This window comes from Canis lupus, chromosome 4, assembly GCF_048164855.1.
Source record: "Canis lupus baileyi chromosome 4, mCanLup2.hap1, whole genome shotgun sequence".
Taxonomy (NCBI): Eukaryota; Metazoa; Chordata; class Mammalia; order Carnivora; family Canidae; genus Canis; species Canis lupus.
This window is the reverse complement of record NC_132841.1, coordinates 39,459,856-39,487,782: the sequence shown is the minus strand read 5'-3', so window position 1 is coordinate 39,487,782 and position 27,927 is coordinate 39,459,856. Positions and strand designations below refer to the sequence as shown.

Genomic DNA, 27,927 nt, shown 5'->3' with positions numbered 1-27,927 from the left:
AGGAATTATTCTCATTTCATGACAAGTAAACTGTCCTGAGGACACCCAATGCTGATCAGCTGGTCCATCCACAGCCTTGAAGACAGGACCAATCAGCTCCTTGTTGGTCTGGCCAAAAATCCTTCAGTGAGACAACTGGCACAGTTGGTTGTGGCACTGCCATCACTGGGGTTGAGGTTGCAGATCCTGGTATTGTAAATAAGTCTTAAAAATCCGAATCATACTGCCTATCCATGACTAGCAGCACCATCCTGGGATTCTGCCTTTAAACGCCACTGGAGGATGTTATCCCATAGTGGCGGTCACACTTGGCGGAAGCTGGTATTGTTGTGCATCTCCTCTGTTGGGTACTTTTCAAATGTTGTCTCCTTTTACAGCCAACTTTTTGGTGGGCACTATTGTCCCTATTTTACAGAAGAGAGGACTGAGGTCTAGGGATGTACCATGACAAGTTGAGGGTCTCTGGGCCCATACATGGCACAGCTGGAATTTGATTTGTTTGTTTTTAAAGCTTTTATTTATTTACTTGAGAGAGAGAGAGAGAGAGTAAGCAGTGTGGTGAGGCAGAGGGAGAGAGACAGAGAAACAGACTCCCTGTTGAGCAGGAAGCATGACGACATGGGGCTCAATCCCAGGACCCTGAGATCAAGACTTGAGCTGAAGGCAGACGCTTAACCTACTGAGCCACCCCGGCGCCCCCAGAGCTGGAACTTGAACTCAGGTCTATGTAGGTTCAAAGCCTATACCTCTGGCACCCCTCCCTTGCCCCTAGTCATGCACCTCATGGCTTGAGTATTAGGTGTTTTGTTTTATTTTTAGGCAAAATGTTGTTTTGTCTGTCCTACAATGCAATTCAGGTTTATGGAAAAAATAACATTCATAACAACACAGGTGACCTTCATGTTTTAGCATCAAACTCAGTGCCTGGGGCATGAGTTTTACCAACCCTGCTCTTCCTTTCCTCTTCCTTATACGGGGAAAGCTCCTGTGCCATGAGCATTTGCTTTAATTTCCACAAGAAGAGCCTGGAGGCAGCTACATTTCTCCAGCTGTCCTTTGAAATGGGGTGGGGGGAGCGAGGAACAGAGATATTATTGAGGCTGGGGGCTGAAATGTAAGGGCAAACAGAGAACTTGGAGAGGTTACCTGTGCTGATTTCCTCAACACATTAAAAAACCAGTCAGAAAGATGCTAACGTTCACGCTTCCCAGAGCTCAGAGGAGCTTCCCAGAATGCACTGCAAGAGATAAGGGCAGAAGCCACATACACAAGGTGGCCTGGACCCAATTATCTTTGTTCTGCATGTGGCTTCAAATTGGGGGTTGTGGCAGCCTGGCGTGATGGGAACAGATACATGTGAGAACACTTTGTATACTAGGTTGTGCAGTGAGGAGGAGACCAGAAGGCCTGGATTCAGGCTCAGCTCCACTGCCAGCTACCTGTGTGACCTGGAGGAAGTTGCTTACCTGGGTCCCAAAGTCTCAGTCACAAAGAAATGGTTGAACACTAGACTCCCTCATTGTTCCGTTGGAATCTAGCAAAGATGTGGCCAATGCAACGCATCATTCTGTTTCCTAGGAATGCACCTTGAACAGCAGCAGTGATAATAATGACGAAAGTAGCTCATGGGATGCCTGGGTGGCTCAGTGGTTGAGCGTCTGCCTTTGGCTTAGGTCGTGATCACAGGGTCCTGGGATCGAGTCCCACGTCGGGCTCCCTGCAGGGAGCCTGCTTCTCCCTCTGCCTGTGTCTCTGCCTCCCTCTGTGTCTCTCATGAATAAATAAATAAAATCTTAAGAAAAAAAAAAAGTAGTTCATGTTTGTTAAGCATTTGGTGTGGGCCAAGCACTGTGCAAAACATTTTGCACAACTTGTCTCCACCTGTGTCTCATAACAAATGAGAGAACTGGGTACTTCTTTGTATCCTCACACTAAAGATGAGGAGAGTATGGCTCAGAGAGGCTAAGTGATTTGCTTACACCCCAGAGTCAGCAAGTGGCAGGCCTAGATCAAACCAGGCACTTCCTTTTAAGTGAAGTTTCAAGTAGCAGCAATAGTCCCTCACCCTGGGGTCCCCAGAAAGCCAAAGCCTGACCTCCCTCAACTGAGTGTCCCTGGCTTAAGCAGGCATTGCTAGAGTGTAGCCTGATCTGCTTAGAGAGGCCCCAGGTAGTGCCGGCCACTCAACCAGAAAACCTGAGCTGCTCCCAGACCTGCCCTGAGGTTGCTCGAGGATACCTTGGAGCTTGGGGATTGGTTCACACTATTCCAGCTCTTCCCTAGTAGGCGAAGTGGCTTTTGGCCTGTGTTGATGGCATCATCTCCCATCAGTGCCAGGGAAACCACTGGTCATCTGGGGCACTCTAGTGGGGTGGTGGTGGGAGGGTGAGCAGCTTCCTTCACTCCTCCTCATCTTCACCCCTGGTCCCTTTGGTTAACCCACTACCCACTTCAGGTTGGCACAGCAGAAATTTCAGGTAGAAGGAATGCCCAGGTGCAGAGTTTGTTTCATTCCTGCATGTATATTACTTGCAAGCCTAAACCACAGGCTGCTTGAAAATTCCAGGCCACATTCCCAGAAGCTGCTCTGATCAAATATTCATGGACACCGATGGATTGTCATCAGCATGAATCCCACAATCTGCATTTATTGCTTTGGCACTATTTTATGAGAGTTATTTCCCCCCTCTGCTCTGTGTTGCATTTTTCAACACCCTCCAAGATAATCCAGCTTACAGCAACTTACACATCTGTGGCTTATGAAAACTGTGCTGAGGCCTCACTTGGGAGAAGGAAGATAGCTGAAAATTAATTGATATATCAGGCACTGATAATAGGGATGGAATGGAACCACTAAAATAAGAGACCTGGCTTTGAGTCCCAAAGCTCCCCTTTGCAGCAGTATGATTATAATAGCTTAAAATTAGTCAGGTTTTATCACATGCCAGACAAAGGACTCATGACAAATCTTTGAGCTAGATGCTATTACTGCCACTTCCATTTTTCAGATAAGAAAACTGAGGCACAGAGAACTTAAGTAACTTGCCCAAGATCTCATAATTGCAAAAGGCCATTTGCTAAGCTCAGTTCCCCTTAATTATCATTCCCAAAATAAAGGATGATAATTCTCAATTTATCAGTACTTGGGAAGATTAGATTCTGTAAGGGAGGAGTACTTAGCACATAGAATATTCACTGCTGTCCCTCCCTCCCTCCTTCTTTCTTTTTAATATGAATCAAAGGCTGCCATTGTGTCGAGTCTAGTGATAGGTCTTGGAGGGACAGCTCGAACAGGCAAAGAGTGTCCTCACCCTTTCTCTCTCCCTGAAGTCTGCCATTTTATAGGGAGATGGGCAAAAACAATGACCCTCGAATTGTCTCATTCTCCTTGGGTGCCAGGGGAGGGTTATTATTTCCTCTCATATGGCTTCTGCCTCCACCCTGCTTCTGGAGGGAGCAGTGATTCTTACTGGCAGGCAGAATCAGAGAGTCTTCCCTTCCTTAGCATTCTATGTGCTCAAAACTCTGACCCAGGCAGGGGCCCAGAGAAGTAGAAATATTTGCCCAAGGTCACACAAGGAACAAGTAGCTAAGCCAGGATTTGAATAACGTGTGTCTGACCCAAACCCCACAGCAAGACAACGCATTCCAAACTCAGGCAGTTGTGATGGGTTCAAAGTCCCTACTCTAAGCCCAAATCTCCAGCCTGCCATTTGCATCCAACAGTCTCCAATGTTGGATCCAGCATTGTGTACGGCATTCCCAAAATAGCAGTCACTCTTCCTCACCACTCTGGGAAATGTTTGGCATCATGACTCTCTCCTCCCTCAAGATCCCCTATTCCTTCAACCTTCTCATTAGAAAGGTTGTTGAGTTCTCTTCCCTTTCCTGTGGCTCTTACTGGATGGGCTACCCTTTATCAAAGTAGCTCATGGGATGCCTGGACCTAAAAGTCCTCTTTTAAGCAGGATGCCTGCAGTCGGTTGGGCCACTGTAGAGCAGGGAGGAGCAGCCTTCTTGCCTTCCATACTGAGTGCTTGCTCTGTCTGCCTTTCTGTTGGGCACACTCAACACAGCATGATCTTGGGGTCAACTGGAATCCCTACGTGACAGGATCATGTGCTGCTACTCAGCCAAGGATGCGCAGGCACCAATGTGCACTGAGCACCTCCTAGATTCCAGGCTCAGTTCACATATGACTGTGCTTTGAACCTTCACCACACTGCTCCAAGGCAGGCCTTATTAGCCCCATTTTGCAGCTGAGGCTCAGAGAGGGTCTTTACCTAGAAGCAGAGAACTAAGTAAGATCCCCTGATCTTGTGCCCATGCAGTCAAGTTTTGAGCCCCCAATGAGTAAGACCTATGACTATTCCTGTGAACGTCATGTGATTGTATTCAGTCTCTCATACATGCCATTCACAATATTTTGGGGTTCCAAATTTTTCAGGACCCAGAGTTGGGCTATGAGCCCTACCTCTGTAATTCCCCAGAATTTGGACCAGCATTCTTTGAGTCCTAACCCAAGGACAGTAAGGAATTCAGCAAACATGCCCTTGTCCCCCTCAAACTTCCACAGCTTGTCCAAACGAAATTGTTTGAGATCGCTAGGGTGGACGTTGGTTGTTTTAACTTGTTATATCTGTTTCCCTTTTGATATTAGTATATTTATTTTCCCTTGAGGAATATAGTAGATTGGAAAACTGCCTCTGCTTCTTCATTCCCACATAACAGGGTTATATATCATAACCATTACCTCTTGGGTTTGCAGTGCTTCTCAATAGAGTGGCTGGAGACTGTCTCCCTACGGCACTGTTGTTGAACCTGATCAAGAGAGACTTGCACTGACCAGTGGGATGTGGGTGGGCAAGAAGTGAGCAGAGGCTCTAAATGTGCTTGTGTGGTTCAGCCTCGTGTACTCCTGTTATCTGAGATGAAGAAAGCATATCTCCTGGTCCACAAGGGATGAGGAGCACATGGCAGAGACCCAACTCGACCTGCAGCCTGGAGCCAAGCCCAGGCAGCCCCAGCAGGAGCACGATTTATCCTCAGATTCATGAACAAGAAAAAAAAAAATGCTTGTTAGTGTAAGCCACTGGGTTGGGTGGTTGTTACACAGAATTAGTGCAGTAATTGCCAATTTCTACACAGAAGCATCCCCCTTCTACTCATAGTTGTTTGATGGGGCTTGGCACCACCCCAGGAGGAGACCAAGACCCAGGTGCGGTCAGTAGGCGAACCTGGTGACTCTGAATTTGCCAACCCCTCCACCATCCACTCTCAGCCCAACTCCTGTGTGCTCCAAGCCCAGCCCCCCCCTTCCTCATTTGTGGTCCCTGCTGGCCTGGTAACACTATTTCCTTTCCTTGCTCCCCGGGGCCAACAGGAGGTTAGAGACTCTACCCCATGCCAGTACCGGTACTCAGTGCCTCTGTCAGCTCCCAGGCTCTCTCCACACGCCTGCAAACAGAACTTACAGTCTTTATACTCAGAATCCCCCCTGCGCCTACCCTCTGCTTCCAGCTGGGATTTGGCCTGATCCAGTGCCATGCTCCTAGATGCTCTTGGGCAAATTACTTAGACGTTCTTTTTTCCCCAATTGACAGAACAGGGATTATACTGTTGTGAGAGAGAAATCCGATCATGGACTGTCACTGCCTCGCCTTGCACTCAACCCATGGGGGTTGCAACACAGGTTCATTCTCCCAGCCCGTCTTGCTATGTAGTTCCAGGCACACACGAAAGCATGAATAAATATTTGTAGTTTGAAAATCCCTATGGTAGATTTTCTTCCTTTGACCTTTTGCTTATTTTCCCTCTTGAAATAGCAGAATAAGGCCCCTAGTGCCATGGTGACAGTCTCTATAGAAATCCATAGCTTGTTCTGAGCACACCTACGGATGCCAGTGGGAGGCTGGCATAGATTTGGACCAATAGAGAGAAGGCATGCTTAGCCTTGTCCTGGTTACAAAGAACATTTTTTTTTCTTTTAAATGGACCTTCCTGTCCCCAATTCAGCATCACCTAGCTCTCTCCTAATGTGGGTTAATTTTCCACCAGCTCCTAGAAAGAGTACATTTCCAATCTCTCCTGGGACAATCAGAGGAGTTTCAAACAGGGTAAAGCAAGTTTTGGTGGAGAATATTTGGAGCTTGCTGAGGAGTCAGGCTGCTCTGATGGCATTTGTGCCAGCAGGGTGGGACTGTGTTTGCTGGAAACACATAATCCTTTTGGGCACTGTAATCTCAGGTTAGAAACAGACTTGTGTTGCAACCAGAAGTCCCTGCTGTTCTGGCCTGTCCTTTGTCAGTCTTGCTGGACAGGTTGGGAACATATTAGTTTAGGAATGAGGGTCCTTTACTGAAACCAAGGAGGACCTCTGTCCCTTTAAGAGAGTCCTTAAAGGCAGACCGTCAGAGAATCACAGAGATGAAGGCCAGATGGCCAGTAAACAGGATGACAGTGAGTTAGGGAGATGACCAGCTGGGCCGTCTGCTTTAGTCACCTTGCAGTGGAGAAGACTTCGGGAAGTGGCTGCAGTTGGGAGATTTGGTGACAGCCGGGCACCCTGATCCAGGGCCCTCCAAATGGTCCAATTGGCCTCACCTCCTCAGAGTTCTAGACCCGGGAGGCAATGCGGAAGCAACAGAAGTATGGGCTATGAGGCCAGATAGGTCTAGGTTCAAAGCCTAGCCATGTTCCCCAGACAGTGATGTAATCTGTCTGGACTTCCATTTCTGCATCTATAAAATGGGATGCAAATCCCATTGCACAGATGCATTGTGAGGTGAGTCCAGATAATATGGGTTGAGTGCAATGCGTGAGGGAAAGGAGGTGCTCATGGAATCTTAGTCCCCCTCCTCCTCTGGAGAGCATACTAATAACTGCTTAATAAGAAGGATGTAAGGGAAAATCTGAGAGCCTGGAGTCTTGGCAATTTTAAAGTGAAATCGCCAGATCCTGCTTATTAAATATCTGACTGAGAATGTGAGTGTATCACATGAGTATCAGCTACCTGTAACAGAAAACCCGGATTATATTGGCTTAAAGAAGATAAGGATTTACTTTTCTCTTGTGTGAAAGCAATTCTGATGCAAATAGTCAAGGACTGGCTCCCTGGTCATGGCCTCCAAGGAGCCAAGGCTCCTTCTATCTGTATTCCACTATCTAAGAATGTAGTTTTCATCATCGAGGTCATTGTGTGGCCATAGAATGCTGCTGCAGCTCCAGCCATTATGCCTCCATTCCAGACATGAAAAGGAAAGGAGAAGTGCAAGAGCATGCACCTCTCAGATGAGTCAGCACTCTAAAAACACAATCAGAAGGTCCAATCGGTGACTTTTAGCTTATTGGTCACCCCCTAAAGCAAGGGAGGCTGGGAAATGTATTGGGTGAGTAGACACCCCCAGTAATAGAGGAGTTCTACTGGCAAGGAGAAATAGGAGAATGTTGTCTCTGCCATCCATAGCCAATACCGCAGCTTCTTTGATTTCACCGGTCGGGTCTGCCTGGGCCAGCGTCGGGAGTATTTTCCCTGGGAACAAGAAAGCATCTCGGTTCTCTGCCTGTACTACCGGTTCTCACCCAGCAGACCAGCTATTTCTAGAAAGGCCACTCACTGGCAGGAGTGATGTCAGTGGGCTGTGGTAGGCAGCTGACCTCAAAAGCAGAGATTCCTGGTCATACCTCTTACTGGCCGGCTGTCTTCGGGCGAGTTACTTAACTGCACTCCTCAAGGTGCGCTGATTCCCATAAGGATCAAATGAGATACTTGAGGCAAAGCATCCAGCAAGGGCCTGGTGCTCAACAGGTTGTCAGCGAAGATTAATTCCTGTCCCTTTCAGCCTCCCATTGCCCACCTACCATGCCGATGTCAATAAATCTGACATCCTCTTACACCCAACTTCAAGTGGTACATAGGTTGTATTAGTCAGAAAGGTTCAGAATCAGAAACTTAGCTGAATGACATGTAGATCCCAGGTTAACCCTTACGGGGAGCAGCCTGTGGTTACCCTAAGGATAACCACCAAAATCTAAAATATTCTGCATTGTCTCATACCTGCCTACCTTATCAGCTGCAGATAACTAGTGCAGCTAGTGACAAATCGCCCCAAAACTTAGTGGCTTAGAAAACAGCACAAGTTTATTATGTCACAGTTTCTGTGGGTTGGGAATCTGGGTGTGGCGTGGCTGCATCCCCTGGCCCAGTGTCTCTCACAAGACTGCAGTCATCTGGGGTGCAGTCATCTCGAGGTTCCTCTCGGGGTGACTTGGCTTCTGAGCTTACTCATCCAGTTATTGGCAGGATTCAGCTCCTCACTGGCTGTTGGCTGGAGGCTCCCTCAGTTTCTTGCCACATGGGCTTCTCTGTAGGGTGGCTCACAACATGGCAGCTCACTTCATCAGAACAGACAAGTGAGAAGCAAGAGATGTGTGAGCAAGAGGGAAGTCTTTTATAACGTACTCTCAGAAGAGGCATACTAGTGCTATTTGAGTCTATTCTAGAAGCAAGTCACTAGGTGCAACCCAACCTCAAGGGAAAGGAGGGAAGCACCAATCAATGCCCTGCTTTATCCACCTTTCACTCTCAGTGTTCCAGACACAGGGGCCTATTTTCTTCTATGAACAAGTCCATACTTTCCTACCATAGGACATTGGCAAAGCAGTTCTGTCTGCCTGGTAACCCTTCCCCCCCCCCGCCCCGCCTCCTTCTACTTATTTTCAGATTTCATCTCTGGCCTCATTTTTGCAGAGAAGCCTTTCCTGACCACCCATGTCTTGAGACACAGGAAGGAGAGGTGCTCGAAACATGACTCAGCATTGTGTAACCCCAGTACCTTCAAGCCTGGTCACTGATCGTCCAACTCTCATTCTTGTATGGCATACTGTGTTGGGACTCTCCAGTGGTAGCTCTAATCCTCAAACAGACAGACTTTGGATCTGGTTCATGGATTCTTGGTGGATCATGCTGGGCTGCCTTAGCAGTCAGAACAGAAGAAAGAGGCAGACCCTATATCATCTCTGAATACATTTGTTTTTCTGGTCAAGTTGCTTTTACCATCTGTGTTCATTTATTCACTTGGAATAGGTATGATCATCAGTCCATGAACTCAGGTGTGGGGCAAATACAAATTTCTCTGTTATACCTAACTGAATTCAATTTCTATTTTGAGCCTCCATTTGGTTGGGATAGGTAGCAACTCGATTGCAGTCCATCCACCCCCTTCCTTTCCCTAGAGACCGTATCTATGCTTGGTGTGTGCAAACGTGATGGAAGGAGGGCCACCTGCTCTTTGATGTCATCTGTCAGTGGCATTTATCACTCTGAGTCACTGGTCATTGCAGGTCTCCATGGAGCTGTCTCCATTTCCTGTCTGCAGCCTGTCTCAGGTCAGGTGACTGTTACCTCTGTGACATTCTGGGGTTCACAGGAACATTGTATTATTTTTGGTACCTCACAGGATTGTAGGAAACTAAGAAATATCTGAGCCCCCATTTCCCAGATGCCACGTGGCCTCTTCTGCTCTTCTAGGCCTTTCTGCCTCCCTGGGACTGCCTCTTGCCTTCTGCTTAGAGACCCCACAGACCCCCACAGACTCTGGGACGTTGCCTCTGCCCCACACTTAGCCCTGAGAATCAAGCATGAGGGCCTCCCACAGGAGTGTGGGCATGCTCATTGCCCCCTTTCCCATCTCTTTCCGTATCACTGCTGCGAACATTCTTTCGTCTGCTGGGGAGAGGGGAACACCTTGCTTTGCTTGTGATTGCCTTCCTCCACATGTTTTTGGTTAAGCCATGAGTTCTTTCTATTCTTCTGAGAATCTGGTCTTGGAAGCTCAAAAGCCAAAGAAGACTCCTGAGCCAGTGTGATACAGGACATTGGAGGGAGTGGAAGCCCAGAGGAGGCACCCCATCTGAGCTGACCGCCCAGGAGGGGTGGGCCTGGGAGGCCAGAGCTGAGCTGAGGCATGAGTGGAGTTACATAAGCAAGGAAAGGGCAGCACAGTTGAGAGAAGAGCCTGCTCAAAGGTGGGAAGTCTGGAGGCGGGCCTCCGAGTGGCTGCTGTGTGTCTGTGAAGGGAAGGCAGGTTACGTCTCCGGTGTAGCTACAGATAAGGTAGGAGAAATAAGCAGGGATCCGATAACAAAAGTTCTTTGATGTCAGGCCCAGGTATTTGGATTTTATCTTTAGGAAATGTAGATCCATGGGAGTATTTTTAAGCTTGCAGTGATGTGGCTTTGTAGGTTAGCATGTTCTCTCTGGGCTAAGGTGGAGGGCAGGCTGGAGTCAGCACGCTAGTAGGGAGCCTGTTGCAGCCACCTGGACATGGAAAGATAGGGCTGCAGTAGGAAGATGGAGATGGTCTCCCAAGAGACCAGAGGGCAGGGCCATCCGGGCTTGGTATCCTAGGTGATGTAGAGGCATAGAGAGCTAAGAGTCTAGGATGACCCCATGGCCTCTGATGGTTGCTATTTACTGAGCTAGAAAAATGACAACCCCAAGAGAAAAAGGTTGGAGAGGAGAAAGGGTTAGTTTGGTCTAACGTCCAGGATTCTGTGTATAAGTAACATTTTGGTGTCTAGTTCTGAACCTCAGCAGAAGACTTTGGATCAGAAAAGCCCACATCAGAAGTATATGGAAGAGGCAGCCTCAGGACTCAGGACTTCCTAATAGTTACTAAGGACTGTGGTCAACTAGAAGGTTTCAACAGCAGATGACCATAAAATACAGATGACTGTGACCCAGATACATACAGACATTAGGGCTCATTGAGGACGAGAGGTCAGCGGCTGCTTTCAAGGGCTCAGCTATCCCATCAGGGACTCCGATGTCACTTGCTTTCTGCCCCACCGTGCTCTGGACTTTTGGTCTTCATGCTGATTCCATATGCATGTCGTATCCTAAATTTCAGTGTTTCAAAGAAATAGACCAGTTTTCCAGGAAACAGGCCATTTTCCCCAGTTCAGCCAGTGTGTTGGCATTGGCACTTGAGATGACATTTATTCGTCATCCCAGTGGTGTGTCTAGCAGCATTTTAGTAGCACTGTAAAATATCTGGAAGATAAAAGGGATCTGAGGGAAGAGTGGAGCCCTTGGGGCCTAACAGACTTGAATCCTGGCCTTTCTGTGAATGTCTCGTGGGTCACTTCCCCTCTCTGAATGTCCCTTTTAGTGTCTCTGAAATGGAGGCAGTCCAGGCCTATGAGTGTTCAGGGAGATGACTCTTGTAAAGTGCCTGGCGCAGTTCCTGGCACACAGTAGCCTCTCCTTAACTACTTTAGCACCTCTCCCTCCCCACTCACCTTACTCCACATGAGGGGACATCACTGTTTTAAAGAACAACCCCAGGAGAAGACCCAGTCCAACCCCATGAAATGAACAGCTAGTGGTGTAATTTCACACAGGTGCTGAGGGGGACAGGGGTTTGAGATGACAAGGGTAGGGAAAATCTGGGTTGTTTAGTTAATATATACACAGCTTAGATTCACTCTGTTCACATGGGGTTATCCCCGTGAATAGAATCATAGCTGGGAAGCAAGAGGGTGATTAAAAAAAAGTCTTGAAAGCCACCTGTGTCATGTTAGAGTTCAAGCTAGCAGAAATAGAGCCTCCCTCGCCCTCAGATGCCTCCGTTCTCCTGCTCGTTAGCCTGGCAAAGCTGTGAGTAAGCTCGGAGCCTGCTTGCAGGGGAAGAGTGGCTGCCTGGCGTGCTCGATGAGTCACTGCCGCCTGCCCTGGTCCCCTGCCTGCCAGGTGGCCACTATCTTTGGACATTTTTATTTTCCTTTGTGGGGAAGGATAATTATGGCCTCCATGCCCTGTGGCTGTAACCATTCTGCCTGCCCAGACAGAGGCAGAGATCTTTCACAAAATCCTCTTTTTTAGGGAAACTGGCAGTGGCGGGGGAGGGGGTTTGAACATGTTGGAGGTGTGCAGCAGCACGGGGTGGTATAAGTGTAAGAACCTTTCAGGATTTGCAAAATGCTGAACTGTGCACCATCAGTTACTGCCAAATGCAGTTGTTATGTAAAGTAGCTTAACTGGCATACAGGTCGGTTGAGTTGGGTTGGGCTTTATTTTTTTTTATTTTTATTTTTTTAAATAAGCTCCACACTGGGCTTTGAACTTGAGATCAAGACCCGAGCTGATATCCAGAGTCTGACTCGCTTAACCTACCGAGCCACCCAAGTGCCCCAGGTTGGTTTTTAAACACGGGGATTGTACCAATGCAAGAGAGGGGAAAAACAGATTTGACAAATTCAGGATGGGGCTGTGTGGTCTACACAAACACAGAAGAAAAACATCTGGGGACAGAATGGCCTCAAATGGTCAGGTGATAAGACAGAGAGATGGGAAGGTGTTACTCTAGAGGGAGCAAGGGGCACACAGACATCAGGAGCTTTCGGATTATGCATGTGTAAAATGCAACGCCATGGGCATATGGAAGGTGTTCTAGACAGATGCTGGAGGCAGACAAGGCAACCCAGGATTGAAGATAAAATGTCGATTCAATCTAAAGAATTACTCTATTCGTAGATAAGGCGGAGTTGGCTGTAGAAGTCATCCATGGAGTTGTGTCACTGGTGGAAAATATTTATGCACGAAGTCTACTGTGGTTAGGCTCTGAGCGTGCATTTAGCAATCTTCCTCCTGGTTTTCAATCTCCACCCCAGGAAGTAACCTTGGGCAAATTCTTTAACTTCTCTGGATCTCCGTTTCCTCATCTGCAAGTGAATGCCTGTTTCATGGAGAGAATGGAAGAGGGTTATGCTTTCATGTATTACCTTTTTCAACACACTCTAGCTGTGAGGGAGCATTTACTTTGTGCCAGGACGCTAAGGATGTAGACTTCATTTGATTCTTTTTTTCAAATATTCTCTGAGCGCCTACTATGTGCCTGGCAGGCACCTGCTGAGTCCTGGAGGAGGGACTGAGGGGGACACAGACAAGACCCCTGCCCACAAGGTGCCTTCTAGCCTGGTGAAGGAGACAGACGTTCAAATAACTCAAGTACTTAGCATGGATAGATTCTTGCCGAATGCCAGAATTCCAAGGGGTTCCAGTCCAGCAGGCTCATCACAAGGATTATCAGCCCCTCTGCAGGTGGGAAAACTGAGATGTGATACTTGCCCAGGTCCCTGCACCTAGTGAGTGAGAGAGCCTCACTTGGAACCCAGACCAGCCTGACTCCAAAGTCCGTGTTCTTTCTCAACAACACCAGTTGGCAGGTGTGTTCAAGGTTCTGGATGAAGACATCAGGCCAGGCAGGGTTGAGAAAATGCACAGACACAGAGGTATTCATTTTTCAGTCTCCAATTTGGGAAAGGTGTAATTTCAGGGATACGAGGGAGAGGATTTGAGAAGAGTCAGCACCTCCTGCCACCGAGGGGTGCTGGGTGTGTCTTGGTGTCTGTATGTGTGTCTGTGAGTGGATGCGTGTGTCTCTGCATGCTTCTGTGAATGTGTGAATGTGTACGTTATCTCTGTCCCTATCAGTTTGTGTGTCTTCTGCCTGTGTCTGTATGTGCATCTGCGTATGTGTGTGTTGCTCTGTGTGTCTGTGTATCTCTGTATTTATATGTGTGTCTCCATATGTCTACGTGTATGTGTATGTGTCTGAGTTGGGGGTGTGTGGGTAGACTTGTGTATGTATGTATGTGTATTTATTTCTCTGTATCTCTTGACCGGCATGTGTGTCTTTGGAGGCATGTGGGTGTATTTGCACACGCCTGTGTGTGTGTGTTTTTGGGTGCCAATTTTTCTGGGTGTGTGCGTATCTGTCTTTGTGTCTCTGTGTGCCTGCGTAAGTGTGTGTCAGCTTTCATGAGTGTCTGTGTGTGTGCATACCTCTGTGGGGGGGTGCAGTGTGACCTGTCATCCCTCTCTCTCCCCAGTAGTTTCTCTGGAGCTGATCTAACTTGTCCTTCAGAATTGGGGACACGGCAACGGCAGTGACTTTCGCCTTATCTCGCAGCCTGCCACTCTGTCAGAGGAAATTAGATTTGCTTGGCACAGCCTGCTCCTTATGATGTCATTTTGGCTGTGATCTGCATGTCCTGCTCTCCTAAGTATTTGTCTTTTGATTGCCTGATGAACACCCGCCAACGCAGAGATTAAGAGAACATGAGTTTTGGGGTTTTTTGTTGTTGTTGTTGTTGTTTAAAGAATCATTTCCAGGGGTGGGACGTTAGCTTTCCGTTTCTTTGCTGTGGACGTGGGAGCCATGGTAAAGAGATAGAACTTTGGCTTTGAAATGGTAAGACCTTGGCTCAAGTCTTCAGTTGGCCCTTTCAAAATCTGTGTGTGTGACCTTGGAGAGGATACTTTACCTCTCTGAGCCCTGGTTCTTTTTATGCTAAATTCACAAAGTTCTTTGGAGGGACAAATATAACAGATGAAAATGTTCTCAGAAATCCACAAAGTCCTTAGATGGCATGATGTCAAGGCAGAAAGGCCCAGCAGGAGGACTCTGGATGCAGACATCAGGCAAACTCTGGGTTTGGGTTCTGGCTCCATTCTTTTCCCAATATATGACCTAGAGCAAATCATTATACCTCACTGAGCCTCAGATCATTTCTGTTAGATAAGATATTATATATAAAGTACTTAGGTCACTGCTGGCTACCATGGGCCCCCAAGATGAGAGCTGTTAATATCTTTAATAATACAACAAGGGTGATAGCAGTATTAATATTTGCCCACTTTCAAACTTTCAGTGAGCATAAGCAAGATAAAGCCATTAGAAATGCAGGGTGAAATGGGCAGCATGATAGAAGTGATTTACTCTTATTTATTTTTACTATTTCAAGATGCAGCATCAGCAGAGTGTTCTTGGCATCACCATATTCTTGGCAAGTGCTTTGCATTTCATCTAGAACTCAGAGATCGTTCTGGTTGCACAGAAGGCTGAGAACAGGACAGCCTCCAGCCCGGAATGGTCTGGGCTGACTGCTGGGAGCTGACTTCCCCAGGACTTGTCCCCTGTGTCTCCAACTGCATCCCTCCTATACCATCTCCTCGCTCTAGCCTCTATCCCCTTTGCCTTGGAAGATGTTCTTCCTTCCCCTGGAATATTCCTCACTACCATTTTAACCCCAGATCACCTAAGCTGGGCTCCAGGTGCCTCTGCCCCGGCTCAGTCCCTGTTCTGTGACCCCAGTGCACCATGCATTCACCTCAGCGTGCATGATGTCCAGGGCATTCGAAAGCCCTCTCTGTGCCTGGCTTCCTCCCAACCAGTGCCCTTCAGGAGGTCAGGGACAGGGACCACAGTGCCCTAAGTGGATGTTTACAGAGTGAACACATCGAGATTAGCTGTCTCCTCTCATTTTCTGCCCCCACCTTCCTCAGATGCAGTACCTTCAGATAGCAATATATTCATTTCATCTGGACCCACTTCTGGGTTTTGTTCAATAACAGAGATCGGGAAAGATGTGCCTGTTGATTTTGTTTTGGTTTGCTTTTGAAACAGATGGGCTTATCTCCTCTGGACTGCTTGTCTCCAATAACAGTGCTACTCAGGCCAGAGGACAAAAGATTCCCAAGTGTTTGACCTGTTTCAGCCTGTGTTTTCGGGCTAACATGTGGATGCAGTGATCATGGGTGTCCACCTCGGCCTGCAGCATCCATTTTGATTGAGGATTGGTTGGAAGCCCAGGGTCTGAGACTGGATTGCCTGAGTCCAAGCCCCAGAGGTATTGAACCTCTTTATACCTCAGTCTCTTCATCTGTAAAATGAAGATACATAATAATACATAGGTGCCACACAAGAGTTTTGTCAGCATGAAATGAGATCACTCAGGTGAAGCCCTTAGCTCAGGCCCTGGTATAGAGTGAGTGTCCAATGAAGGTAAGCTAGTGTGCTTGTTGTGTTGTATTTATAACCAATGGAAGTATCAGAGCAGGACCTCCACTGTGCCTGGAACAGAAACTGAGCATTTGGAGTCAAACATCTGCCTCCATTCTTCTAGAGTTGGACTCCCAGGACTAGGTGTTGGAATTACTCTGCAATTTCCGATGAGTGTTTTTTTGGTCAGGTAGACATCATTCAAGGAGAGATACAGTCTATCTGCCTGATGAGGCATGAGCCTGTCAGTGTGAGCCTTTCACTTAACAGCCACCTGGCCCACCTAGTTGGCAGTCTACTTGGCATTTGGGCCACCTCACGGTGTAGAGTAGGGATCAACAAACAACATCCCTCAAGCCAAATCTGGCCCACAACCTGTTTTTGTAAATAAAGTTTTATTGGAACACAGCCATGCCCATTCCTTTACATCTTGTCTGTGGCTGCTTTTGAACTATAATGGCAGAACTGAGTAATTATAACAGAGACCATAAGGCTTGCAAAGTCTTTTTATTTTATTTATAAAAATATTTTTAAAAAAATATTTTATATTTTCTATCTGGACCTTTATGGGAAAAATTCAGCGACACCTGTTGTCAATTGAAACAGGGTTTAAAGAACAATCTGGTTGAGCTAAACTAGTACCTTGGGCATCATCTCATCTCCTCACTCTCCCTCAGCCCTGACATCAGGTTGATCACCAAGACCAGATTACTTTGCTCCACTATATCTCATATGTTTTCCCCTCATCTCTTTCTCAAATTCTACTGTCTTAGCTTAGCTCTGTCTCCACCCTTCTTGACTATCACACACCAGGGCCACCACTAGCCTGTAAGGTGTCTGGGTGAATTAGATAAAGATGTCTTCTCTGGGTAGCTACAGCTCCATGACACACATGGCGAAGAGCAGGAGTGCCTCTGTGCAGGAGAGGCGGTGGGAAGCTACCTAACCCTATTGATTATACCAAATCAGTTACAGCTTTTATGCCGACTAGTTATATCTATTGATTGTGTATTGTCCCCCACCTCCCTACCAGGTAGCTCTTCACACTAGAGCTAGAGTGATCTAACAGGCTATGTCCCTCTCCTGCTCAGCCCCTCCATAGCTCCTCCCATCCTCCTGACAGAGCCCATGTGCATGATATTCAAGGCCTGTTGTGATCTGGTCTTTGCCAGTCTCCCAGCCTCATGCCTCACCACCTGCTCAGCCTATCTCACACCTGAGCCCTGTCATACAACTTGGAGTACCCTTGACCTGGACCTCCATGCTATTCATACTCTGGCAACTGGCACAGTCTTGTCCTTCATGAAATACTTCATTCTTCCTTTTAGCCATCTGAAAAATTCCCAGTCTTCCTTCAGGTCCACTGCAAGCATCTCAAACGTCTTCACACACCATGGTTCATGGTGTATGCACAGGTCAGAAAATCAGGGTAGTGGATCTTGACCAGTTTGAAAGACGCACTAGAAAAACATGAGTGCACTGCCCTTGGTCAGGTGCTGTCATAGCATAGGATGAATAACCACATGTCCCCGGGTCAAGTCTGGCTCTACATTTTATTAGAGATGACCTTGGGCAAGTGACTTAATCACTGTGCCCCAGTTTCCTCACCTGGAAAACAACGATAATGACAGCACTTTTTTTCATGGCTTGTCATGAAGATTAAATAAATATATTAATACATATGTATAAATTGTATACATAGCTTAGAAAGCTACCTGGCAACATGGCAAGTGCTGTCAACATTTTTCACCTGGTGCATGTGTGCTTGGGGGCATGTGTGCTTGAGGACGTATGTGTGCTCGCCCATGTGTGTGTGTGTGTGTGACTGAGGTTTTGATGAGCACTTGCCGAAAGCCGCTTCTCAGGCTGGAATCTATTCTGATCCTTATTAAAACAATTATTTGACTATATTATGATTTTAAAACATTATTTTGCTTTTCTCTCTCCTTTACTAGACAGGGAGCTCCTGGAGGGCAGCAAGAATGTCTTATTATCTGCATTTCAAGCACCCAGCATTGTGCTTAGTTGATTTTTTTTTTTTTTTTTTTTTTAATAAATGAGAAAAGGAGGTCTAGATCTCGAAGCTGAACCACCCTGGGGTCTTCTTCCTATAATTACAGGGTCCAGAATCCTCCTGCCCCTCACTCCCCATCTCCTCAATCCCCACCTTCTCCTGTGAGAAACATGCCAAGTTTGTTTGGGATTTGAGCAACTTTCTCAGGCTATCTGTTCTCCAAGATGAGATGAGAATACGTGACCACATCTCAACTATCAGTGAGAGGGAGGTGGGCATAAGGGACCCTCGAGCAAGAAATGGAGCTTCCAAACTGATTCGAGGAAAATGGAAACTCCAGCTGACCTAAGAGATTTCTATAATGAGAGAAAACCAATTTAAATGCAAATAGCCCAAAGCATAGTTGGGAAAAGGCGTTGTGCTGCAGAAAAAGGCTGGGAAAACAAACATAGCCCTCATCACGAGGCCTGTTCACCGTTGGACGAGAAGGCTGCTTTATCCATTTAGGATTAAAGTCTAAATGAGAGACAAAGAGTCGCTTGCACTGCTGGCGGCATTCCCTGCTGCTTCATGGTGTGGACTGAGCCATGGGTGTCCCCAAGGGGACCAGTTGCTGGCCACTACCATTTACGTAGCACCCCTAGCAGGTGTCAGTTGCTCTGGAAAGCGTCATGAACAAAAGATGTCCCATAGATAGGCACTGCCTTCGAGGGGCTCATTGCCTAGGGCAACAGGTGAAACCTGAAGTCCTTTCTGGCCCCACCACAGGGACTAACATTTTATTGAGCATTTACTTTGCACCAAACCCCAGGCTAAATATTTTATGTGACGGTAATCCATCAGATTTTCATGGTGTCCCTGTGAGGTGGGGCTTGTTATTATTCCCATTTGACAGACAAGGAGACTGGTGTTCCAGGAGGTAAGAAACTTGTGCCTGTTTGTAGGAATTCAGACCCAGACAGAATGGCTCCAGGGCTCTGGCTCATACTCAGCCCGAGAACTGAGAAGAGACACTGATATGGAGCAGAGGTGCCCAAAGTCAGGATGCCCTGGGACTGAGTTTGCCACTGGCTTTGGCCTGGAGCAGTAAAATAGCCCTGAATGTTCAAGGATTCGAAGTGTGCATTGCTCTGCCATTCGCTTTGGGATCTTGGGGGTTACTTTCACTCTCTGGGCCTTGTTTGCCTATGTACAATGAAGGGGGTGGCCTGGAATTATTTTAGGCCGTAAGATTATATTATTCTAGGACTCCAGCTGCCCTGAAGAAGAGAGCTGTTGCCCGACTGATAAAACACCTCCTCTGTCCTCCTCTGTGCCCCACCCCCTGCCCTCTACCCTCGCTGGCCTGTAGCTGTTGCAATGGAGCACTTTAATTTCCTCCTTTGGTTTCATAATCCAAGGACAGCACCATCTGCCACGTTAAATCCACGTTCCCCGCTAGCCTCCTCCTCAAAACAAGAGATGGATAAAGGCTTCATCCGGTTTATTTCACGGATGGAGCAAGAGCTGGCACAACCAAATGGGGATCGCTTCGGCCTTGCAAGCTGTATTAATCCTCTAATCTTCTGGTAGGGCCCCAGAGCCCACTCTGTTGTCCTCACCGCCTACCCCAGCCAAATCATGGTGAAGATAATGATGGCAGATGACATTTCCCGAGGCTCTTCTGAGTCAGGCACTTAAGTTTTTTGTGGATTTATTTATTTCATTCCCATTATATCTCTGCAAGGGGCTATTATTACTAGCCCCTTCTTTGCAGGGGGGCAAATAGCCCCACTTTGCAGATGCAGAAACGGAGGCCCAGGAAGCTTAAGAAATTTGCCAAAGACCATGCAGCCCACCAAGAGCAGAGGCTGAATGGAACTGGCCAGGGAAATAGTCACCAATATGCTAAGATGGCCAGGCTGAGAGGAGCCAGGCTTCCCAGCTGAGCTTTCTGACCTCTGATGTTTGAGGTGTTGAGGGCACTTCTACTTTATGTGTAGAAACAAATGTCAAACATTCATTTGACACATTTTACTGAGCACTGCTGTCCATGCTGGGCAGCCACAGAGAACCAGGCCCACGGCGGTCCTATCTCATAGGACTGAACGTCTAGTACGGGCACCAACAGACGCGATCATGGTAGGTGGTGATAAAATACCACAAAGAAAATACAATAGGGGGCACGAAAGGAAGAAATGGATGATGGTCAGGGCGGGCCTCCTGGAGCAGAGGGCCTCTGAGCAGAGATGTGGGCATTCAGCTGTGCCATGGGGTATCTCAGCCTCAGCACCAGGGACATCGTGGGCCAGGCGATTGTCACGCGGCCTGTCCCATACACCATAGGCTGTTAGTAGCATCTCTGGCCTCTACCCACGAGATGCCAGCAATAGCCTCTCTCTAGTGTGACATTGCCAAATGTCCCTGCAGGGTAAAATCACCCCCAGTTGAGAATCCCTGAGTCATGAGATTAGCAAAGCAAGAGGTGTGGGTGGAAGGGACAGCAAGGCAGGCTGAAAGTTTAAGAAGCAGGAAGAAGACTGGTTTGTCTGGAGGGCAAGGGGCCAAGACACAGGTGGCAGGATTGTTGCAGCTCTTGAAAACTCTCTAGAAAGCACTCAGCACACTTCCAGAGTTTCTCGTCTGTGCCAGGCATTGATCCAGCTGTGTCCAAGGACACGGTGCATGCCCCAAGGTGATCACAGTTGGGGTGGCTGGATGAGACACTTATGTCCAGGCAGACAGCTGTCAGCACAGGCCTATCCATGGTAACAGAAGATTCCAGTCAGACAGCAAGCAGAGAGGGGCTCTAAAGGCAGTGACCTCAGCACAGGAGGCCCGGGCCCCCTCTTAAAGAGGAGATTGGGACAAGTGAAACCTTCACCTTACCAGCATCTCAGCCGTTCCATCTTGCATCAGCAACCATCCTGCTCCCCAGTTGCACAGCACACCATTTTCATGGAATTTCCAATCATGGTACCCCCCTGCCCCAGCCTAGCCAAGGGGCTGGCACGAGACCCAAGCCTGGCTATCAGATTCTTTCTTCCAGGAATTAGAATACTGGGCAGAGAAACCCAAGGGCAGAGAATGGCTAGAGTCCATTTTTCTAATGAAAACGGAAGAAGGCAAGTTCTTTTGTTCTGGCATTATTTTCTACTCTCAACAACCTAAGAAGCAATTGTTTCTCTCTCTCTTCCAGAGCCTGGTTTCTTAGCTTTTCCTTCTAAAGCCCTTTCAATCTATATCCATTTAGTTCACCACAGTGGATTTCCGGTGCTTGAAACCCCAATTAAAATAGAAACAGTGCAATGTGGACAGGGAAAAAGACTGTCGATTTCTGATTCACTGCACTCACCACTTTATATTAAATAAGCTGTATGTCCCTCTCTCTCCTAGCAACCAGGAGCTTCTCCAGGACCGGGAGAAGGCTTTTCCTCGTGGCGCTCAGCTCAGAGCTGGCTTCTGGCTTTGCACTCGCCATGGTTTATAACTACTCATTTCTTTGTGGGATCATTTGCTTAGTGCCATCCTCCCCCACCATGCCAAAGCCCCATGAAGACAGAGCATATGGAGCCTACCCCGGTAAGGTGGCCAACCTTCCTGATTTGCCTTTGTCCGGGGGGTTTCCTGAGACATGGGACTTCAAGTGCTAACACCAGGAAAATCCCCAGCAAATCAAGACAGTGGCCACCCTACTGGGGCTTGACATAGAAGATGCCTTCAAGCACCATTTGTCCCTGACACTCAAGAAATTCATGTTCAAGGGAACCGTAGAGGCAGCCCGGCAGAAGGCATGTTCTTTCATTCCACATTTCTTCACACCAACTGTGTGCCCGGTAACCAGCTTGTCAGAAGTGGGGGATTCAGAGAAGGGTGTCCCAGAAGCCAGGACTGGAAATGTAAATTGGAATTAGACTGTAGAGGGGGTCTGGAATGCTGGGCTCAGAAATCTGGATGCTGCGCAGGTGCAGCAGAACCCTGCTGACTGAGAAGCAGGGAGACACGAAAACAGGAATCATTTTGAGGTGACGCCTCAGCAGCTCCCCACCAGGCTCTCTGATAAAGGAAGCATCTGCAGGGGCTGCAGAGCAGGGGGATGTAGCCTGAAGTCAGTGAATTGTTTGCTCGTTTGCTTCCTAGGGTCTAGGCTAGGCACAGAGGGGTTTTGGCTACCTCCTTTCTCAACTCAGGCACAGCCATCTGCTCGACTCAACAAGCAGAAAATCCACCCCCAGGAAACGTGAATTTATTTGTGGATATGTGATGAATCCCACAGCTTTGCTTCTTGTGGAGATCCAGTAACCCGAACCATGCCACAAGGCTGTCCTCTGGGTGGATGTCACCCCTGCCCCACCAGCAGGTAAGAAAACATCCATGCATAGCCGGGTGCACTTTTGGATGAGGCCTCCCAGACTTTTAGGACCTGGAAATCCTCTGAGAAGAACATTTTTCCAATTCACCTCCCTCAATTCAGAGAGGGGAAAGAATGTTCCTAAAAATGACCTAGTAAGTGAGAAGCAGAGGGTGGGCAGCTCCCTCCTTAGCTTTTCTCAATAAAGAACTGAATCATGTAAATGGGAGCCCCTTGCTCCTGGCAGGCAGGAGAAAGTTCTAGAAGGTGAACAGGCAAGGAAATAAAAACATTAAATCACAAGGTTAGAGAATTTTTCCTCTCTGAATTCTCTTTCTGTCCTTCTTATCACATAAAGAAGGCAATCTCACTTCGGTACTAACAGGTCTTTAGCACTTCTCTGAAACTTTAACACCTCTCCAGATCTCCCTTTTAAATGGAAATCAAACAGGCCTCAAGCCCAGAGTCTTCAATGGGTAGCCTTATCCCCCCAGAATTCAATAATATTGCTCTATTTTCATGGTATTTCTTTTTATGGATAGCTCCATTTTGTGGCAGGTGGTATTGGCTTTCCATTTATGGTAATGAATACATTTCCCTTTTGAACAAACGTATTTAAGTTTTCAATGTGAGACAAGTTAAAGAAAAATAATGAGGGAGAGACTGGGCCAAGTGACAGGCAGCTGTTGCACAAGTATCGGTGGTCCTCGCACCTCGACTGAAGTTTGGAAACTGGGGTAGAGATCAGAGGTACAGAGACTCCAGGAGCGCTCACCGGAGCGAATGTCAAGCCTGAGATTTAACTCAATTAGAGAGACATTGATGATTCTTCATCTGACCTTGAACAGACAGAAACCCGAGATGAGAGAGAGCAGGTCTAATGTTTAACTTGGCAGAGGATCAGGTGTGGGTCCTTGTGGGTCAGGTGTCTCCCCCGTAAAGGAAAAGACATAGAATTTGTACCTGTTTCCTATGAAGAACTATTGAAGGAGTAATAAAGGCAGGCAGTGGCAGCAGGGCAGGGGGAGCAGCTACGCTCTCCGTGGGCTTCCCCAAGCCCCTCCGTCCCTTCGCCGGCCCTGTGATGCTCACGCCACTGGCGAACGTTCCATGTGCCAAGACCTCTTCAGAGCGCCGTATCCCTCCGTGTAGTCCTAACAACATCCTTCGGAGGCAAGTATTATCACCCCCACTTTATCGATGAGAAAACTGAGGTGTTAAGAGCCTAAGGAGCTCTGCAGGGTCACAGCCAGAACGAGGTGGAGGCAGATTCCAGCCCAGGCCGTCTGGCTCCGAGCGTGCCCCTGTCACACTCCGCGGAGGTGGGCGACCCTAACTTTATTGCCATTTTACAGAGGAGGACTGTTCGGGCTCACCAGAGAGAATAATAAACCCTGGATCACACAGCCACCGTATTGGGAAGTCCGCTAAACCACCTCCCAAAAAGGTGTTTTCCACAAAGCAAGTTATTTCGTTATTTCAACAAATGTTTACTGAGCACCTGTCACGTGGGGTAGGCCCTTCTTCCTGCACACCTGTGATCTGGGGGGGCTGTAGGTCCATCCCTGCCCTCCGCCAAGCAGGTAGTCATCCCGTGGACTTCTCCCTGGGGCCTCTGGATTTCTGGCTAAATCTAAGCCGGACCAGCCCACAGGCCCCGCTCTGTGGCAAAATCAGGAAGTCCGGCCAAGGCCTCTGGAACCTCTATCCTGGCTTCAGCTGTGCGGTTCTCGGCCGCAGCCTCTCCCCTTCCCAGGCTCAGCCTCTCCCCTTCCCAGGCTCAGCCTCTCCCCTTCCCAGGCTCAGCCTCTCCCCTTCCCAGGCTCAGCCTCTCGCCTCCCAGGCCCAGCCTCTCCCCTTCCCAGGCCCAGCCTCTCCCCCTCCCAGACCCAGCTCCCTCACCTACAAAATGGAGCTTATTAAAATGATGTGACTCAACTCACAGGGTTATTGGGAAAACCCAATGTGAGTGTTGTAGGTGAAAAGACTTTTCACTCTGGAGCTCCATGTTAGTGAGAGGTCTCCGTCAGTTCGTGATGCTCTCTGGACAGTTATTTTAATATAAAAATGATTGTTTGTTTTTTTTCTAATTACAAAAGTTTGGGAATCACAGATAAGCACACAGAAAGAAACAAAAATTGTTCATGATCCTCCCCCCCCCGCCCCCTCATCGGTGATCTCTATTAACCCGTTGGTGTATTTCCCTCTGGCTCATAAATATAAAATAAACATAAATATGATCATTGCCAGACTTAAGATCCAGTAGCTTCCCACTCACTGCAGATGCAGTAAAATCCAGACTCCTTATAAACACCTCACCTTGGCGTTCATCCCTGTGTCGTGTGGCCTATATCCGCCTCTCTCTCCCACCTCTTCTCTCCCCACTTGCACACAAGGTCTCTGCCTTTATTTATTTATTTTTCCTAAGGCTGCGATTGCATCACCCCTCAAGGCCTTTGCCCCTTTGCCTGAAATGCTCTTCCCTGATCCTCATGAATGGTGTTTTTCAACATGCAGGTCAAGATCGGAATGTTACCTCCTCAGATAGTTCCCTCCTCATCACTCAGTCTAAACCAGCCCATCTTGGGGCACCTAGGTGGCTCAGTGGTTGAGCCTTTGGCTAAGGTTGTGGGATTGAGTCCCACATTGAGCTCTCCCCGGGGAGCCTGCTTTTGCCTCTGCCTGTGTCTCTGCCTCTTGCTCTCTCGTGTGTCTCTCATGAATAAATAAAATCTAGATTAAACCAGCCCATTTTATGTCCTCTTCATGGCATCACACTACTCCTGGAAATCGTCCTTTTTGTTCCCTCACCTCCCCCTCCCCCACATGGTTCACTGAACTTGTTCCCTTCTGCATCTCTGTGCCCAGAATATTGCCTGGCACACAGCACATTAACTCTTCAATAAGTGAATGGATGGGATTAATGCATTTCCAGGCTGGGATTGTACTAGGTCGATACTTTGCAACTTGAGTTTTTCACTTAATATGATGTGACCACAATGACTTTAATGGCGACGTGGTACGCGATTCTATGGACATATCATCAGTTTTAACCAAGCCCCTGTTATTGATTAGTTGGGGCATTTCTCATTGGTGTGTCTGTAAGTAATATTATATCAGCCATCCTTATACACGCACAGGGAGGCTTTGCACACCTCCCTGCTCTTTTCCCTAGGATTAATTCCTGCTGGTGAAACCCTGGGATCAAAGGGGGCATAGTTTTAATCCTTTTGATATGTCTTGCCACACTGACTTGAGGAAAAGCCGTATTGTCTCCAAATTTGCTTTAATGATCCATTGTGTGTGCTCTTCTTAGTGGAATCCTCTGAAGGCAAAGGGAATGTCATTATCTCCTTACCCAGGGGACCTAAGGTTGAGGCCATTGGGCAAGACAGGTCATGCTCACTTAATCTGCAGAAACCTGCTTCCTTCCTGACAACAGCGACACCTTTGAGTCCTACTGACCAGGCCTGACACATGATGCATAGGGATTCTCTAAGGTGGTGAGGCATCAAGGCTAGAAGTCACTTTAGACAGGCCGAGGCATTTCTCGTTCTGAAAATTAGTAAACAGCCTGGCCCAGCAGACTTTGCGAACTGGATATGCCATCTTTTGCTCTCTAGAACACACTTGGGATTGGCCAGCTGGCCTCTCGCTGAAACTTGCCCATACCTGGCCAAGTCCTCTGTGCCTTTGCTCATCTGCCATTCCCATACCCTGCTCCATCTCCTGTCCCAGCATCTAGTGCTACTCCCCACTCCACTACCGACCTTCAAGGAAGCCCCTGAGGGATCACCCCCTCCAGCCAAGAACTGCTACAGCTCTGACCACTAACCTCCCCTTTGGCATTTAATCGGCTCACTGCCTGATACTGTTCCTCCACCCTTGTGCCTGAATAAGTTTCAGTCCCCAAGTGAGGGTTTTTCTCCCTCTGGGAGCTGGTCCACAGTACGAGAGTCAGAACCTTGGGTGAATCAGCACAGGAGGGAGCCTGGTCTCTGGTACCTATTTGCACTGTGCATTCAGAGAGCGTATTTAACCCTTCCAAACCTCACCTTCCCCATCCGTAAAACGGAGATTGTAATAGTACTGACCTGAACGAGTCGTTCTGGGAATTCCTATAAAGCCCTTAGCTTCATGCCTGGCACAGAACAATTGCTCAACACAACAGAAAAATAGTATTTATCTTCATTTTGTTCTTCTGTACCTCTGCACAGGCTGAGCCAGCAACACACACAATGATAAAGGAAATATTTGTGGAATGGAATGAACGGACATCATGTGGGCATTCATCGTGTGTGTATTTAGCTTTACTCACGAGCACTCAGGGCAGCCAGAGCCGGTCATCTCAGGATCTAGGGGCCGGAGAAGAGAATCTCTACCAGTAACTGAAACGCTGCTCAGATGTACCTCCAGAGCCCTCTAAGAGTGAGACGTGTTATCTGATTTAATCCCCACACCACCCTGACAGGAAGATATTTTTATGTCTCTCTGATAATAACACCTACCATTTGCTGACCACCTGGTGTGTGCCAGCCCTTTGCAAGACACTTTTTAAAAATGTGATTTCATTGAAAACCTCACACTATTTCAATGAGATAAGGATGATTATTACTGAAGAGGATACAAGGTCAGAAAGTTTAAGTAAACTGCCCAAGGGCTGATGGGTAGTCAGAGAAGAGGAGAGGCCAGGATTTGAAAAACAACAACAAACCCCAGAAACTTCCGTTACACCACCCACCTGATTTATTGACATTTTCACAGACCTCTGCATTCAGTAGGTGCTTACTAGGAACGGAATTGCAAACGCATGGTGATCTTGGGGCTTTTAACAGATGCTTCAGAGGGAGCAGTTTCTATTTCCGGTGCCCACCTCAAGCTCCATCTTGAAGAGGGTTGTTTGTTTCCCACCCCCTGCTCTGCTGGCATGATGTTCTTGTTTTTCTCCAGGCCCTATGACTCAGCATGCAGCTCCAGATGGCTTCCTGCCTTTCCAGTCTTGTTGGCTGGGGTGCTGGGGGCCCGGGTACAGTAAACTAAAACCAAAAACATGTTGCGACTAAGAGTGGAAACCGTCCCTCCTCTGACCGTTGAAGACTGGGGTCTGCTCCTCATGGCGGTGGCTCCCTCCACGGCCTCCCCTTGACACAGTCCCTCCTTTCGAGCCCTGACATCTTCATGCTTCACCCCAGTATGTCTTTGATGCCTTGAAGATGCCACCCAGGGGTGAGGCAGGGACCAGCAAAGGGGAAGGGCCCAGTTCTGACATCCTTTTGGTCTGCTGACCTTAAGCCCTTTACTTTCTGAGCCTCGGTGATCAAATGGAAGGTTATGCCTGCTTCCGAGGGTTATAGTTAGGGTTGCCAGATGAGGTACAGAATGCCCAGTGCTAAGGACTGTGTCCCACCAAAATTCATGTGTTCAATCCTAATGCCCCAATGTGATGCCAATAGAAGGTGGGACCTTTGGGAGGTCTTAGGTCGTGACTCCAGGGAGCCCTCTCATCCCTTCCACCAAGTGAGGACACAGATGAAAGACAGCCATCTGTGAACAGAGAGAGGGTTCTCACCAGGCACTAAATCTGCCGGCGCCTTGATCTGGGACTTCCCAGCCTCCAGACGATAAGAAATAAACTTTGTTTTTAAGCCATCTAGTCTACGGTAATTCGCTATAGCAGCCCAAATGCACCCAACTAAACTAAATTTAACACCCAGTTAAATTTGAATTTCAGATAAATG

The 27,927-nt window shown here is 47.9% G+C and overlaps 2 long non-coding RNA genes across 3 annotated transcripts; one reads left to right on the top strand and one right to left on the bottom strand.

The window, feature by feature from the left end:
* Positions 1-7,223: 7,223 nt before the first annotated feature.
* LOC140631556 (uncharacterized) lies at positions 7,224-9,044 on the top strand. Its single transcript, XR_012029100.1, has 2 exons — positions 7,224-7,388; positions 8,723-9,044. It is a non-coding gene; the product is annotated as an uncharacterized lncRNA (long non-coding RNA).
* Positions 9,045-12,055: 3,011 nt separating this feature from the next.
* LOC140632251 (uncharacterized) lies at positions 12,056-26,492 on the bottom strand. 2 transcript variants are annotated; one of them, XR_012029766.1, is made up of 2 exons: positions 26,284-26,492; positions 12,056-12,737 (listed from the first exon to the last, which is right to left on the bottom strand). It is a non-coding gene; the product is annotated as an uncharacterized lncRNA (long non-coding RNA). The 2 variants fall into 2 exon arrangements; XR_012029765.1 differs by lacking the exon at positions 26,284-26,492 and adding an exon at positions 24,509-24,589.
* Between the last annotated feature and the right edge of the window lie 1,435 nt (positions 26,493-27,927).